General features: G+C 40.4%; 1 pseudogene; it reads left to right on the forward strand.

Moving 5' to 3' along the window:
- The first annotated feature begins 6,967 nt into the window (after positions 1-6,967).
- Positions 6,968-8,180, forward strand: LOC150040305 (S-adenosylmethionine sensor upstream of mTORC1 pseudogene; annotated as a pseudogene).
- The last annotated feature ends 10,451 nt before the right edge of the window (positions 8,181-18,631 follow it).

Raw genomic sequence — 18,631 nt, forward strand, 5'->3', positions numbered from 1 at the left:
TAAAATATATCAACAGCTCAAAAAATTGAATCACTCCAACACTAATCCCCAAAGTAACAACTATCCCATTAAAAATTGGGCCAAAGACTTAAAGAGAGCCTTCTCTGAAGAAGAAACAAAAATGGCCTATAGACACATGAAGAAATGCTCAACATCTCTGGTCATAAAAGAAATGCAAATCAAAACAATTCTAACATTCCACCTCACTCCAGTTAGAATGGCCAGGATCAGGAAAACAAATAACAACAGATGCTGGAGGGGATGTGGCCCGGAGGGATCCCTACTACACTGCTGGTGGGAGTGCAAACTCGTTCAACCACTATGGAAAGCAATATGGCAGTGCCTCAAAAGGCTAAACAGAGCTCCCCTATGACCCAGCAATTCCACTACTTGGCAGTTACCCAACCATCCAGAAACTAGGGCATACTAAATCCACTAGCATTATTCACCATATCAAAAATATGGAACCAACCTAGATGTCCCTCAGTTGATGAGTGGATCAACAAGTTGTGGTATTTATACAGAATGGAATTCTATGCTGCTGTCAGAAAAAAATGACATCGACCCATTTGATAGAAAATGGAAAGTCTTAGTAAAAATCATAGTAAGTGAAGTAAGCCAGACTCAAAGGAACTTAGGCTCAATGGTTCCCCTCATTTGTCATAATCAGTAGAAACCTTGGGCTCTACTAGCAGAGATCTGCAATAGAGCAAAATCTTGATACATAAGGCCATATAGTATGAAGCTAATTGAAAAGACCTCCAGGATATTGAAACAAAAGCCATACAATGAATGATTGTTGTCCTTAATGTACTATGTTATCTCTCATCTCTTTTGCTGTCCCTTTATATTATTACAGTATCTCACTTTGTTATCTGATATATTCGATTTGTTTGTATTTGGTTATTTGAAATTGGATAGGGAAGGGGGAAAACCAAGACGGGGCGGGTGGGCAGAGGGGAGGGTAATGGGGACCAAGACATGTGAAAGGGTATCAATATATGTGAATTAATGTACCTTCTATCTGGCAAATATCGTGTAACTCTTTTATTAATTACAATAAAAAAGACTGAAAAAAAAACTTGTATAGAAGAAGTTGGATCTACCAGGTTTTATAACAACCCTTAAGTTAAAAAAATTAAAGAAAATATATCTTAAAATACTAAGATGGTGATGAGACTTGTGTCCCAATAAATGGAAAATACCAACAAAAACACATTTGAAGTGTTTACGACAATAGCAATTCACAGCAGTCCATTGACCTGAGTGTTCCACTCTCAATAATATCATTACAATTGGGCAAAATATCAACAAACAGAGGAGCTGAGGATTTAAAGCAATGAGACATAACTAACATCTACAGACAATCCTACCTCGTTATAGGAAAACAAATATAGAAAGAGTGATACAGAAGAGCTAAAAAAGCGTTCCCCATTCTGAAGCAACAACTGTCTTGTTTAGCATGTAACAGTACTTTTGTACATAGGTGCTTCTAACTGGTGAAAACAAAAAAGACGTTTTTCAGGTTTAAAACTCATCAAGTGCTATGACCGTTTACCTTTGGGGCATATAAAAAATTTGTAGTACATTCTGAACAATAGTTTGAGTCACAACCTCTGGCATATATGGCTCAAGGTTTCACTCACGCATGAAGATTTTAATATATTACATTTTGGTAGTCCTGAGATTTGTATTCAGGAACTTGTGCTGACTAGGCAGACACTGTACAACTTTACCCATCTTCCCACCCCCAGACTTTTCATCTATGCAACTGTGTCCTGTAGTACAATAATTTCCCAGAGTTGGGTTTAAAATCCTCATAAGTAATGGATCTGAGCCAGTGCAATGTCTGCTTATAGTGGCCATAATTAGGAAGAAGGAGGATCAAAAAAGCCTATACATATTAAACACAGATGGACCAGCATCCTGAGACTTCCCTGCCACTCCCTGCCCCCAACCCCTGTCCAAACTGAAGAAGAGAGCTGGACACCAGAAGCACATGAGTTCAAGTCCTAGCACTGGCACAAAAAAAAAAGAAAGAAAAAAGAAAACTACTAGGTGAGTTTGGTCTCCACTTTCTTTCATAAGAAGGGTAACCTGAGCATGTATTCAAAGGTCAGTAAATACCTTTAAAGAAAAACACCCTACAATATATACCCATTAAACAATGTATGTTATATGTACAAATGGAAATGTCACAGTGTAAGATTCCTTAGATAATCAGTATGCACAATTGTGGAAAAGTCACAAAGATGGACTTGTTTGTAAAGTTAATTCATTCCTTAAGAACATCATTATAAAACTACCATACTCATTTTAGAGAATGTAATTTTAACAGTATTAACCAAAATGGCCAAGTTAACTGCTTTATGATAACAGCAATCAAAATGTCAGCCACACCAATAGTCTATCACTGACTGATACTGGAAACTCTCATTCCTAATGTGTCATGTGGTTAACACACAACCTTCAAATCAATGAGAAAAGAATGACATGATATTTACTTAAATCCATTATAGGCTGTTATTCTTGCACCTTATAATTATTCCTTTTTTCTTTAATTTTTTAATTTTATTTCGAGTCCTAGGGCTAAAACCGAGGGTCTGGGCACTGTCCCTGAGCTTCTTCTATTGCCCAGTTCTACACCTTGAACCACAGTGCCACTTCCAGCCATTTTGATTATGTCATACTGAGGTATCAAAAACAAGGCTTCATACAGGCGAGGCAAGCACTCTATCACTAAGCCATGTTTTCAGCCCGGCACCATATATTTAAAGTGAGAGAAACAAAAACTTTGCCAGAAAATATGTATCACTAACAACCTTGGAAAATATCATGAATAAAAATAATCCTATGTCTTCAAATTCAACTGTCTTTAAACCAATATTCATGTCACCATGATGAGAAGGCTGGACCAGATCACAAATACTAAGTCCATTTTCCCAAAAACATTAGTGACTTACCAATTAATAAAGACACAGGAAAATTTACCTGATAGTCTCATAGCACATCCAATGTAAGGTCTGAGGTATTCATCCAAATCTGTCTAAGCCAACTTATTGCATGTTAATTAAGAATACAAATAATAAATGGCAACAGTAGATGTATCTCTTCCCAAACTAGATAAATCATTTGCCCTTCTGGAGAAGTACCCATCAACAATTAGGGGATGAAAGGTTTTGGTGGTGGTGCTACAGTCAGTGCAGCTCATAAGACCACAAGTTCAATTCTACCCTGGGCCAGACGCCATTCCCAAACAACACTGTGCTACAACGAGACATCTTCTTTCACAAAGAATTAACAGGCTAGAATTGGGCATCTCACAGTGTGTGTACGGAGTTTGCCTATCGCAGAGTGTGTGGGTCCAAATCCTCACAATCAAAAAAAGGAAAATGAATTAAAGCAAAAATTCAATACTATTCCAGCACATAATACCAATTGTCATAATAGTTATATGTGAAGCCTCATGTGATATATGTTATTGAAAATCTTGACAGTATATAATTCCAGAAAAAGTACTGTTCATCATGAAATGAGACCAAATAACACTATAGATCCTTATGATAGTTCATATCCAATTACATAAGATTTAACCATCAAAAACACACCCTCACCATTCAGCGTAAATAGATGTAGGTCCTATCATTTTCTGAGTGTTTGTTTGGTAAATCACTTAGGTTATTAAAGTCAACCCTTGCCTGGTGGCATGCCTTTTCCTCATAATCCTAGCTACTCAGAAGAATTGCACTCAAAGCCACCCAAAGTAGAAAGGTGCATGAAAGTCAAACCTCCAATTAACCACCAAAAGCTGCACAGGGAGCATCAAGTGAAAAATCCTGAGGTACAGCAACTAAGCCCAGAGTTCCAGACCTATAACCTGCAAATCAAACAAACAAATCAGTAAAAAAAAATGAATTTCAAGACTAGCCTTTCATATGAAGTGCAGGGTGCTACACTTCTGTAATCCTAGTTGCCTGGGAGGCAGTGCCCTGAAGATCACATTCTTTTTTTTTTGCCAGTCCTGGTCTTGAACTCAGGGCCTGAGCACTGTCCTTGGGCTTTCTCAAGGCTAGAACTCTATCATTTGAGCCATGGCACCTCTTCCAGCATTTTTCTATGTATGTGGTACTGAGGAATGGAACCTGGGCCTTTGTGAATGTTAGGTGAGCACTCTACCTCTAAGCCAAACTCTTGACCACTGAAGTCAGCCAATCCTGGAGGCTCTTATCTCCCACTAATGGGCACAGAGATGGAAGCAAAGCTCTGAGTTCAAGCTCCACTGACCGGGATATTGGGAGGTGATTAAGTGAGGAAAACCTCATCAATGTTTCTTAGGCCCTCACAAAAGGAAGATCTATAAAACACTAGTCACTTTCAACACCTCAATCACTCAACTATCTTTGATACAGAAGGCAAACCTTCACCAGGCCTCTTCTGTCACCATGGACAGCAGTCTCCTAAAAGTACGGTAAAGAAACTGCTTTTCTTTACAAGCCACTTATGCCTATTTTGCTATAGCAATCCAAATAAAGTAAGATAGCTACTATAAGTGTCACTCATTTAAAGAAGAAGGAATTATCACACTCAATTATCTGCATGTGTAAATTGTATCTGTATATCAAATAATGGTATATATACCTACTATATATATATGTATATATATACATACTATGTATCCTATAATTATATAAGACATATCCTCAAAGCTAGTCCAAGTAGGAAAGGCAGGAGACTCTCCAATTAACTAGCTGAAAACCATAAATGGAGCTGTGAATCAAATGGTAAAGCATAAAGCATTGAGCAGAACAAGGACAGTGCTGAGGACCCAAGTTTAAGCCCCCAGGACCTACAAACCAAAAGGAAAAGGGGACAAATGTCTAAGCCCAGGGAGAGTGTGGATATTTAACTCAGGTGCTGACTCTTGCTGTATCTGTTGTTTTCCAAGCCTTCATTCCTTCAGATCTGCAGTTGTTCATCTGAATCCTTCAGCCTGGGGTAAACACAGGTCTCACAGAAAAAAACACAGAAAGAACAACAACACAAATAAGGCAGGAAAAAGACAAGCTGGCTGGACATGCTCCCAAACAGCATCAACATCTGTTTATGTTTTTATTTTTTTTTTCTCTTGCCTTTCATTGGGAACTTGATCTTTCATCAGTCTTGTTTGTAGCCAAATTCTGATCACTAACAATCCTTTCCTGGGTTGGATTTCTCTACTAAACCTGTACCTTTGTTTCATCAAGAGGTATCCTGGGCTTTCAGAACTAGTAACCAATAATATATCCAATGACATACTAAATTTAATCAATGAATGATCAAAGAAGGAAATCAGGAAATGAAAGTAAAACTTTTCATCAGATAAATGAAAGTGAACATATACCATATACCATATACGATAAAGCAAATGCACTTAGTAGTGTTTAGGGAAGTAAACTATGATTGAGGCCCATGTTAAACAACACTAAAAATTGTATGACCATGAGAGATAAAATTTACCACCTGCATCATGGCACACAGACATCAGTGTTCTGGTACAACAACCACAAGAAAAAAAGATGATTGCCTAGCAGATTTATTGTCTAGTCCTGCATCAATCTTTACCTTATTCTGGCTATCAAACCACTACACATAGGAAATTGATGTCCTTCCCTTGTGTATCAACGAGACTCTCGGGCCCTCTCTTAGCTCCCTCTTTACTTGCTAATCAAGTGATCGAACACCCAAGAAGCTGTTCAAGAAAATGGCTGTGATCAGGAGGAAGAACTGGGGGTCTTGGGTCCTGTGGTGGGATGGGGAAAGACCCTTCTGTCTAGGACATGCATAATCTCTAGTAAGAAAAGTGAACTCTCTGCATGTAAATTTGGGTGGCAGCTGAGACAGAGACGGGCATGATCACAACAGTCAAGATCACTCAGGGAACATGTCTGGCCATCACCACATTCCACACGCTCAAGGCCTCTGGGAATTTTGGTGGAAATACAGCCACTCTTGCCAGGGACTTAACAGGGCCATGCATACTCCAGCTGCAATGCCTCCAGTGTCGCTATGGGAGCAATTTGGATGCAGCACCAACGTTTTCCGAATTGCCAGACATGCGTACAAAGAACCTAGGGAAATTCCACAAGCAATGCCAGTCGTTCATAGTGACTTTCAAAGGCAAGGGCGAGCTCAGCCTTCAAACAGTGCCCTATTCAACACACACCAGTTAACTGCCAACATCAGTAGCTTAGACAAAAGTGAAGCATCTTCTTCCTCTATGTCAGTGGGTTTCCTTTCTTCCCTATTGTTCGAGTTGTCTTCTCATTCCCCACCTTTCTTGTTTATCACTCTACTATTACTACTTCTACACACAGCAGACTTAGAATTTCTACTTTTATCTCAGAGGCTATTCTCTTCTTTGTTCTGTAAGCCCCTCCGCTTCCTATACTTTCTGGGGGAAGAGGTGTTCCTTAAAAAAATAATTTAAGTTTCATCCACTTGAGTGAGATAAATCAAGACCAAAGGAATAAAAGGCACACGGTCTCCTTGATATCTGGATATTAGGTGCAAACAGTGCTAGAGCAATGACTCAATATTAGGATACTCAAGGTCATGGACATGATTTTGGAGCTATAAATATAATCATGGGCATATAAATAAATGATGGGATATACATTCTGCAGACATAATGTGGTATTGTATAGACTGATATGTATCTATGACAGACAAACTCTCAGCTTAATTTTACTTTTGTCCTTAAATTTATGTGCCAGAGGTTGCATATAGAATCCCATTTTCAAATACTTTTTTGCTAAAATTGATATTTCAAACATGATTTTAAAAAACTCAGTGTTGAGGCCGTCGCTCGGGCTCTGCTGCCAGGCTTGGGCTGCTGCCTCCGCAGCTGCCTCCTCCTCCGCACCTCCTCCGTCAGGGGAGCGTCTGCGGGGGTCTGAGGGGCGGTGGTGGCAGCAGCTGCGGCGGCGACATGGAGCCAGGAGCCATCGGTCAAGGCGCTGCTCGCAGGCAGGGAGCCAGGCCTCCAAGTGCCCCGCAGCCCCGGGAGCAGGAGGGGAAGCTAGAGCACAAGCTCTCCGGAGTGGTGAAGAGCGTCCACCGATGGCTCCGGGAGAAGTATCGAGAAGTGGGAGATTTTGATAAGAGCTGGCGAGAACACTCTGAAGATGTGGGAACACTTTGTGACTATGCTGTTGCAATGAAAAATTTGGCAGATAATCATTGGGCAAAAACTTGTGAGGTTGAAGGTCGCATTGAATGGTGGTGTAATGTATGCAGAGAATATTTCCAAAATGGTGGGAAAAGAAAAGCACTTGAAAAAGATGAAAAAAGAGCGGTACTCACCACTAAGACCACTCCAGCCTTAAACATACATGAATCTTCTAAACTTGAAGGCCATTTAACCAACCTCAACTTTACAAACCCTGAATTTATAACTGAGTTGCTACAAGCCTCAGGAAAAATCAGATTACTTGATGTTGGCAGCTGCTTTAACCCATTTTTGAAGTTTGAAGAATTTCTGACTGTTGGCATTGACATCGTGCCTGCTGTAGAGAGTGTGTACAAGTGTGACTTCCTGAACTTACAGCTTCAGCAACCACTTCAACTTGCACAGGATGCTATAGATGCTTTTTTAAAGCAGCTGAAAAACCCTATTGACTCTCTTCCTGGAGAACTTTTCCATGTGGTTGTTTTCTCTCTCCTTCTTTCCTATTTTCCATCCCCTACCAGCGATGGATTTGCTGCAAGAAAGCCCACGAGCTATTAATATTAAATGGCTTGCTGCTTATCATCACACCTGATTCCTCCCATCAAAACCATCATGCCATGATGATGAAAAGCTGGAAGATTGCTATTGAGTCCCTGGGTTTTAAATGCTTCAAGTATTCAAAATTCTCCCATATGCATCTGATGGCATTTAGGAAAATATCCCTTAAAACTACAAGTGACTTGGTAGTCGGAACTATCCAGGAATGTTATATATTCCTCAAGATTTCAACAGTATACAAGATGAGGAGTATTCTAACCCTTCCTGCTATATTCCATCTGATATGGAAGATGAACAGCTAGCATATGGTTTCACAGAGCTACCTGATGCTCCTTATGACTCAGATTCTGGAGAAAGTCAAGCCAGCTCCATTCCCTTCTATGAGTCAGAGGATCCTGTATAACTTCTAAGTTAATACAAAAGCAAACTGCCCTTTCAGTCCAGACTCCTAAACTAATTGCTTACACCAATCAGAAATACTAACATGAACTCAGTACTTAAAATCTGGTTTGCATAGAAGAAATGCAGAGGTTTACAGAGTTTGCTATTTTTTTTCTACTTCTGGATTTAAAATTTTATTCTTATATAGAAAGCTTGAAATTTCATGCAATGAGTTCTATCCTACCAGAAACCACTGTTACTTTAGCATTTCTCACTGAGATATAGAAAGGTACCTCTTTTCTCTTTAGTGTTATTGTTGAAAAGATGAAGCATAAATTCCTACATATTTTCATTTTCTTCAGTTGTTCAATGTTAAAACTATTGCATTAAGAAACTTAAGTAGAATGTTGTAGATTGCACTTTGATGACTCACAAGTTAAATATGCCATGGAAATAGATTGGTTTACTTGTTTTGTGATGCACTTACTTTTGTCTTTTTTTCTAACTAAATTGTTAACCTGTTACATAAGTACATTTTCTATTCAGTCTCATCTGATGATCCAATATTTTCTGAGATTTTGGAGTTGTTGATAATGCTTTTAGTTTTAACAGCAGCAGACACTGAAAGAGAAAATTTCCCCGAAGTGTATATTCAGATTTCATTAGCACAATACAGTAAACACCATTGCCAAAGTATTACTTTCTTTTCTTTCTTGTTGATTTGGGCCTTGGTGGTAAGTATATTTATCTGTGAGTGTTCACTTTAACTTTTTTTGAAATCAGGTTTCATTTACAATTTTTCTATTCCAGCAAGGAACTATGTATAATACTCAATGCTGACTGAAAACACCTTTGTGAAAGGGTTGCACTTGTAAGAGACTATGTTCTGTTGAGACCAGCTTTGATACAGTTCCACCTTCCCATTAAGGAGGTGCTGCACTACAACTTTGGAATATATAGGAAAATTTAAAATTAACCCTCCACTAGTAATCTCACAAAATGATCTTGACCTTTTGATATCCTAATTCCTTTCTAAACCCTAGCAGAAAATTTTCTTTGAATAAAAATCATTAGTTGACTGTGGGAATTTTCCCTTTACACATTGACAAATGCCTTTCTGTGCTTCTGAATCAGAAGCAAATAACTAAGGAAAAATATAGGTCCAAGCAAGACAAGTTAAAAACAGCTAAGAACATTTAGTCCATGTTGTCTTGTCAGCCAGCAATTGTCATGTAAACTCTCATTTTTAAGCGTGCCACTGGGTGGATTTTTTTCAAGTGGTTATTACGTTAAAATTACCTCATACTGAGGTTTTTGCACTGAAATATCACAATTTCAGATATCATGGTTAATATTGTGTATTTTAAAGGAAACTTGCATTTTCCATAGTTGATCCTAAATTTCATAAACTGCACTTCTTTCCTCTGGTAAAACTGAGATTTTTCTGCTTATTGTGATTGCTGTAATTTACTTTGAATGTTAAATTTTATTTAGAAATACAAACTTGTCCTTGAAAATTTTGTGTGTGTACCCAGAATTTCAAAGTAAATTTCACATACTAAATTAATGAAAGTAACAAGATTGTAATTAACCTAAAAAAAGTCAATTGACTAAATTTAAGAAATGTTGGTTGCTCAAATACACTATTCAGTAACTGCAAATTTTCATGTATTTTAATGGCATATAATCCCTTAATGATTAGGGTTGATATTTTTTTCCCAGTTAAGTAATGAAGGACCAGACCTTACAGTTCCCTCAAAAGAAAAAAGAAAAGAAAAGAAAAGGAAAAGCAGTTAGCAGGAGAATTGTTTAGTATTACACATGTTCTTTATTCTCTTTGATTTGGCTAAATCTAATTCTAAGAGCAAAGAAAACAATACACCAAGTGAAAGGGCTTTGAAAGTAAATGAAAAGCAGTGCTTTTGAAAGGGTGATCTAATGACCTATGAGACAGCTTTTGTGTTATAGCTAAAATGTTGGTGCTATAGATTCTTCTGTTTACAGATGTTAATTTTGCTTATGCTCCAAAATGTGCATGATGTATTTTAAGTAGTGCTTTCAAAACTTATCCTTTTGTAAAACTTACTACCCCTTAGTCTAAATTTATTTGAATCTGTTTCATTTGTTCAACTGACTCTGAGTTGGCACAAGATTTAATCTAACGCTTACTCCACCAAGGCCAGTTCATTGTGTAAATGTGGAAGTATAGGCAGACATTGTAGCCGGGTGGCAGATGATATGTGTAATGACAAATGAAGTTGCTAGGGTCAATTCTATATGAGTACTCTTAAGAATAATTTCGTTTTGTTATAAAGAAGTTAATGAACCTCCTTGTCATGTTCATAGCTATTCTCCAAAATAATTTGATATTTTAAAAACAAATGACAATAATGTGGATGGATTCTTCAGGATCATGAATAGATCATGTGTTTTAACTTAGTTGCCAAGTGGTTGGAGGTAGCATACCTGAAAGTGTATGTGTTTGTTGTATTTTTTCACATTTTGTGAACAAAGCACATTTATTAAAATTTTTAAATTTTCTAAGAAAAACTCAGTGTTAAAATCTTTTAATAAAAAAATAATTTAAGTATCTAGTGGCTACTGACATTTTTAAGCTTTTTAACAAAGTACTTTATGAAAGCAATATATTTTGATCAGTGTCGTGTTGGTGATTTTGTGACTGTGTGTGTGTTTGCGTCTTCAGTGTGCTTTCTCTGCCTCTTTGGTAGTGTAGATGGAGAATCAGGAAGAATGCTCACTGAAGATTCTCCATGTGAAAATGGAAAGCAGTAAATGTCCCAACACATCACACAAATCACACAAATCCTGAGAGTTAGGCAGAAAAAGGCATTTCAGCAAAGTTCAACACTGACTTTGAAAATACCTGAAATGTCAGGAAACAATCCCACTAAATTTTGGAACTCTATTGTTTTCAAAACACTATTTTAGAACTTTTTATAAACATTTATTTACTCATTCATTCATTCATTTTATTGCCAGTACTGGGCCTTGAGCTCAGGGCCTGAGAACTGTCCTTGCGTTTTCTCAAGGCTAGAACCCTACGACTTGAGCCACAGAGCCACTTTTGACTTTTTTCTATGGGCGTGGTACTGAGGAGTCGAACCCAGGTCTTTGTGCATCCTAGGCGAACATGCTACACTAGGACAAACTCCTGGCCCAATTCTGGAAATTTTGATTGAAAATTGGACTTGTAAACCTAATGATGTACTTGCTCTCAAATAATGATCACCTTGTTTTATTCATGTGCAGGTATTTGCTAGTTTTCTGTTTTTCTTGGAGTAAGATTGAGTACTTCCGGAGTCCTGGAGCTGTTACCAGTTCTCTTTTCCCCTCACAATCAGCAATTATTGTCCCGTCCAGTGGGATGTCAACTAGAGCTAAGAACCTAGAGGGAGGAATGAGAGAGACAGGAGACACAAGGAAGGCAGCAAGACAAGAGTACTGATCAAGCTGCGAATTTTATTTTTCACACAGGAGTTTATATACCTCTTCAGGAGAGGCAAGAGGGGGTTGGGGTACAGAAACTGCTCAGAGTAGGAGGTCCAGTGGTAGGATGTTTGCATATCAATGCAAGCAGGCATGTATTGCTTAGTGACCTAATTACAAAATGTTTCCCTTAGGGCAAGGAACTATGTAGGTACATTCTTACACTAAGAATTCAGGGAGGGGGAGAATGTTTCCGACATCTCCTCCCTTTACCTTAAAATAAGTGAGGGGAGAGGATTTAGGCAATATCTTAATTATGGTAGGCATTAATCTGAGAGGGGGTAGAGAGGCCCTGATCCCTAGAAGGGAGGCCATATTGAGCAAGAAGCAAGACACACTGGCTGATGTGTCTGTCTTTTTGACAAGGCCAAGCATCTTTTTGCAGGGGGAGGGTTTTAATGGATGCCAACCTCTATGCTATCGGGCCTGTCCTGCAGGAGACCCGAGACTGATGGCCGCTTTATTTTTAGGCTGTCTCCTTGCAGTCTTAGCTGCACCTCACGCAGATGCCTACACCTGTCAACTGCAGGTGCGTATCCCTCGGGTGGAAATTATGGTTCCTCTGGGGGCGCCATAGTCCTCATACCCTTCCTTAGCCAAATCAGCTAGATGTAGGCGCTGATAATGTACCTGAATAGGCCTTGCCACCAGGGTATCAAAATGCTGTTTTACAAAGGCTATAATCCTATTAAAGATACATGGTCCAATACTACGAATAGGGGTCCTAGCAAGGGTAAAAGATAACCTGATCCTGATCTCTAAGAAACTGAAGGCGCTCACTGATCACACAAGGTCTGAATGCACAAAAACCACTGTAAGCAAGGGGCCCGCCCACAAAGGGGAGAAGGTAAGGGAGTCCAGTCCATAGATAGTTTGCATCAAGTTCATTTTGGAGGCATTTGAGAACCTCTTGCAGCCTTTTTTAAGCAAATCAAGGCCTCGACAATTTTGGAGAACTACAGCAGCGAGGGAATCAGGTTGAGATTGTAGGCAGTGTCTTTGTGGGCGCGTGGGTAATGATGCTCATGATGAGGAGAAGGAAGGTGACTGAAGAATTCAACCACAGCTAAGCAGAGCATCCACTGTAGTCTCCTCATTCCTGTGAGTCAGAGGGAGAAGGCATACCTCAAGAGGGGGTGCTCTTGGGTAATTATTTTTTAGTTTGCTGACAATATTTTAAATCTCTAGCCGGTACCCAAATTGGGTTTGGTTCTTCCACCAGGAAGACACATCCATGTCTTTATCTCAATAGCATAAATATACAAATTATTAGGAATTGATGAGAGTCCTGGTTGGGTGGCTAACATGGGCATATTTACTGCAGGGAGATCATGAAGAAACCTATATTTGAAACTTGCATTTGCCTGATCCGTATTAATTTTTGTAGCTCCATTTGTTTTTCCCGCCAATAGGCCATGGCTCCACCCACAGGGGGCCATGCGATTAGACCGTGGCTCTTAGAACTGAGGGAGCAGTTCTATGCCAATTTTTTTTACAACTAATGCAGTCATCATAGAATGCCACAACATCCGTATCTTGTCTCTCCCTAGAGATTATAGAGCAGGTCCTCTTTAAGAGCAGTCGCTGGATGGCTCTAGCCAGGACAAAGGACATGGCAATTGCTAAGATGCTGCTAGGCCAGCTACTCCCAGGAGCTGGGGCCTGTGGCAGTTTCTAGGAGCTGGGAACTTGAGGCCTGCGAGGCAGGTGATTGTAGCTCCTCAGGGACAGGCTATTTTATTTTAGGTGGAGTTAGGTCTTTTGTCTGGCCTGAAAGACATCCCTGTGGGGGGGGGCAGTTCTTATCCATCCCTTAGGGCAATCTCTTTTAAAAATGGCCTTGCTGGCCACACCCATAACAAAGTCCTCTTCCAGCTTCATAGAAAGAGGTAAGGGCAGTAGAAAGAACCTAGGCAAGTTTGGGCTTGTAGGGCCACGACCAGCATCTGTGACTGGTGGGCCTGGGTGCCCACATAGTGGCAACTATCCACCTCCCCATAGATCTTTCCTTCATTCCTGCACAGGCCAGTTTGTGGTCTGCGATCATCCCCTCCCAGACCAGCATGAACAGTTTTCGAAGGGGCACCGAGGGGAACTTTCTTTGGAGGCTCCGTTCTACTCTTTCTATAAAGGTGACAAGGTCCTCGGTAGCCTCCTGAGTAATTATTCCAATTTTAAGCTTGCGGGGGGGAGAGGGGTCAGAGTCTCCTTGCAAAATATCATTGAGGGGCAAAAGGATATTATTAGGCAATTTTATTTTATTTTATTTTTTTGCCAGTCCTGGGCTTGACCTCAGGGCCTGACCTGGACTTTCTCAAGGTTAGAGCTCTACCACTTGAGCCTCAGCACCACTTCCAGCTTTTTTCTATGTATGTGGTACCGAGGAATCGAACCCGGGTCTTCGTGCATGATAGGCAAGCACTCTACCACTAGGCCAAACTCCCGGCCCCTAGGCAATTTTAAATAAGGCCTGAGACATTGAATATCTCCTAGAAGTTTTTGGAAATCATTAAGGGTATGGAGGCAGTCAACAGGAAATGGAATGCAAGGTGTTAAAACTAACTCCTGCTGTAATTTTAAACCCAAATAGGTAAAGAGATCTTGTAACTGGACTTTATCAGGAGCTGTTTGCAAGCCAAGGTTAAGAAAGGCTTTAGAAAGTTCCACAAAACAATTTTTGTAGATCTCACCTGTCCTGAGCTGCCAACAAAATATCATCCATATAATGCAAAATATAAATGTGCGGCCAGCATAAACGAATTGGATCCACTGCCTGTGCAACAAATTTTTGATAAAGGGTTGGGCTATTGGCCATTCCTTGAGGCAAGACTTTCCAATTAAATCTTTGCATAGGTCCCTGAAAATGAACACGAGGGAGACTGAAGGCAAAATAAATGCGATCATCAGGGTGTAGGGGAATTGTAAAAAAGCAATCTGTAAGATCAATGATCATTTTATCCACATAAAAACAATTAAGCTAATCACATCAAATAAATCATGACTTTTTCTTTACCACAATTCACTAAGTAATGTTAATTATGGTCCTTGTCAAAAACATTTGGTAAAGGCGATTTACAGTGTACATGGCCAAGCATGTAGTATTTATAATTGCAAAGATACCTGACAGTTTATCACAATAGAATTACACAGTGCCTGAAAATAGTGGAACATCTCACACATCATTTAAATCAATACAGTTTCAAGCAGAAAATGTACCTTATTTGACCACAGGTGCAATAATTACATGAAAATTCTTATAAAAAACATGAATCTTCCTAATCATTTAAACAGTCCCCAACTCTTTGCCATTTAACCTCATTAATTGTTCCCTCCTTGGGGAACCAAGGACATAAGTCCTCCACATGATCAAAAAATGCCTTTAAGTCTTTCTTTTTTAACCCGAGTTCCTCGTGACTTGAGGGCCTCTTCTTTTAAACCTGAGATGAACAATTCCTGTGACGATCATGCCTGTCCCATGGCCAGCCACTTACTTTGCGCCATCTGCATTCCTCAGCGTTGACTGAAGCTGATGTTTCGGATGGGCAGCTCCCAGCCGGTCACACAATTACTTGGATCCAAGTTTCCTCCTGGAAGGCAATGTTCCTCAGCCTCACAGGCTCCCAGGCCCCACGTTGGGCGCCAGTTGTCCCATCCAGCGGATAGTCACCAAGGGCCAAGAACCTACAGGGAGGAATGAGAGAGACAGGAGACACGAGGAAGGCAGCAAGACAAGAGTTCTGATCAAGCTATGAATTTTATTTTTCACACAGAGGCAAGAGAGGGTTGGGGTACAGAAACTGCTTGGGGTAGGAGGTCCAGTGGTAGGATGTTTGCATATCAACACAAGCAGGCATGCAGTGCTTAGTGACCTTATTACAAAATGTTTCCCTTAGAGCAAGGAACTAGGCAGGCACATTCTTACACTAAGAATTCAGGGAGGGGGAGAATGTTCCCGACAAATTACTTTATAATTCCCACGACTATACAACTTCCTGGACATCATGCCTCCAATCTTCAATGTCTATCTGGCTCCCAAGAAGAGCCTGGCAAGAGGGGAAAAGGACTAGTATTTTACATTTTCCAGAAGCCACCTCAGTTGCAATAAGAATTGGGAGAATCGCTGCTGTCTCTTTGCCTCTCTGTAATCAGATAACTCAATCTTGAATTTGATCTCTCACAATTAGAGAACACATTGTTCCCTGCCCATCCTGGCTCCTACAAGCCTCACAGTTATTCCAAGAATAGACATACAGGTCTCTGTCAGAGGCCAAGGGGAGGGCACTGGACAGCTGCTTCTGGTCAAAGATCTGTCATGGACTGAAATGAAATGCAGTTTGCCAGACAAATCTTCTCTTAGTTGTAGCCTGTTCTAATAAAGGTATACCAGTAACTTGCTATCCAAAAAATGTACAATTCCCAAAGAGGAAAAAGATGATCTGTGATACACAGGTTGCATAGAATTTAGTACACCATTTTTTTCTGTAAATCCATCTGATTTATGCTGCAAGCGGACCGTTAGCAAGCCTAGTCTTTTATCACTGTTACACTGCCATTATTTTTTTTTTGCCAGTCCTGGGCTGGGGCTCAGGGCCTGAGCTTTGTCCTTGGGTTTTCTCAAGGCTAGAGCTCTACCACTTGAGCCTCAGCACCACTTCCAACTTTTTTCTATGTATGTGGTATTTAGGAATCAAACCCAGAGTGCTAGCCTTGAACAGAAACACTAAGAAACAGTGCTCAAAAGTCCTGAGGACTGGACCAAAAAGAAATGAAGAACAAAAAGCACTTTCTACACAGCCAGATGTTCACCTGTGATGTTTCCACTTTTTAATAGTTACCATTTCTTCTACTGCTAAGCTTCCAAATGGTGGAAAAGCAGTTTGATTTAGTTTTCTCTAAAATTATATCTCTCACTACTGTGTAGCTGTTATTACACTTTTCAAAATGGTTTAGTAACAGGGTGATTGCCTTGCTACATTGTGTAGTATGCTTCCCACGACCTACACCGCAGGTTGTCGCTCTGGATGATAGGAGGCACGGCAATCCTATAAAGAGGGGACCGAAGATGGTTGAAGGAAGTGATGGAAACTTGAAAGGGGCTTTGTTTAAACCTGTGCCCACAAACCCAGTATGTTTTCAACACTGTAGAATATATACGGAGGCAGTGATAACTCTCATTCTAGTAAAGATTTAAAGGTCTGTATGTATAAGACCCTATTAGGCTCCATTCATAAAATGAAGAGTGAGGTGGATAAGCCTGTCTGGGTAGAGATTTGAAGAAGCAAGGACACACTCACACATGAACAGCAAATGTATGTGCAAACGTACACCACATATCAACTGCACTTCACCCTGAACTCACTCTTCCTTCCCGTAGACCTGATGCTCCTTTGTTTTCCATGGGGGTGGTTAAAAACTGGAATTCAGAAATACAATCTATTGTATCTCTATTAGGTGGTTAACTCAAATTCAGGTGAACAAAATGCAGAATCTCTACTCTTCCACTAACATTATGGAAGTTATTTCATAAGGAAGTATGGCTGAATGAAGCAAGGGTGGGACCTTGCTAATGTCCCTTGTTATCTCTAATTCTCAGCAGAAAGAGCAAAAAGAACAGTTGCCATATCCAACATTTATGGGTACATTTACTCTTCTTTGGTCTTGGACTTGGGATGACTTCCATGGGATCAGCATGGCTTACAAAGTTCTATCGTGCCCCCTCCCAAGGAAAAGACCCTCGTGCTTCCTTCAAAAAAAAAAAGAAAAGAAAAAAGGACACACCACAGGCAGGTAACCCATTATTATAATTACCGATTTGGAACCAACAGAAAGCTGTACAGAAAAGATCTCTTAGAAAGAAGACCTGGATAGGACCAACTTTTATTAAAGAAAGAGGGACCTGGAAGTGGACTGACATGGTCCTGGGAAGATCAGTGTATGATGTACCGCACATAAGGGACTTCGATGTCCTCTCCACTCTGGTTATTGCAACACAGCTCAAGTACCAGGGTCCATACGTGGTGGCCGAGGTCTTGCTTCGAAACAGAGCTCACGATCTGGGTCATCCTAAGTCAGACAGCAGAAGATCAACGTACAGATGGAACCACACAAGGCCTCCTCCTCCCTCCCCAGATACCAACTCACCGCTGATTCATCCGTTCCTTAAGCTTGGTAGCTGGCATTAACATGCAATAGAGCATAGACACACCTTGGGATAGCATGGTGATCTCCAACCTGTGCTCCTTCTGTGGAGAGGGGGAAAAGAGGAACAGTGGTTTCCGTGGGATGGACAGCACACAAGCGCTATCCTAGAGATGGCACATGAAGGAGAATGAGCCTTACCTTAAAGTACTCTAGAAACTGCTTCAAGGTCATCTCCTCAGCCATTGGGCTGTATGCCTTGTACCTCAAAGCGATCCCACAAAGTCCACTCATGCTCATAGTACTGAGGGACAAACAAGTGTGACAAGGGGTTACCCTAAGTGGCCCTACCATCTTATAGTGGGATTAGTCACAATCCTTTCCTTTCTCCAGAACCTTTTCATTTTCCATCCCTTATTCCAAGAAAATAGAAGAAATTCCTATAGTGATCAGAATGGTCACTCTTTCAGTCACCTACATTTTCACTCAGTTTCTTCCTTTTTATTCAAACACAGTAGTCCAGACTTACTGTCATTAAAGGTAGCTGAGCATGAGATGGATGAAGTGGGCTCTGCCTAATATCCTGTTCTCAGGCCTAGAAGTGGTTAACTGAAATCATGCTCTTTCTCCCCTGTCTCTCTGAACCACCAACAGACTTCTAGAATGATGGGTAAAATGGAAAGTGTCTAGGCTGACAGCCCTCCTACCCGGTGACGTGGAGGAGGAAGGGGTGCAGAGAAGCTGAAGAAGGGCAGGGCCAAGTTGATGAAACCATTTTTACAGGACTCAAGCCACTGGTGTCCATGGACCACCTTGTACAACTCCAGACACACAAGGCCA

The sequence above is a fragment of the Megascapheus bottae genome, chromosome Y, assembly GCF_031878675.1.
Source record: "Megascapheus bottae isolate mThoBot1 chromosome Y, mThoBot2.hap1, whole genome shotgun sequence".
In the NCBI taxonomy this organism is placed as follows: domain Eukaryota; kingdom Metazoa; phylum Chordata; class Mammalia; order Rodentia; family Geomyidae; genus Megascapheus; species Megascapheus bottae.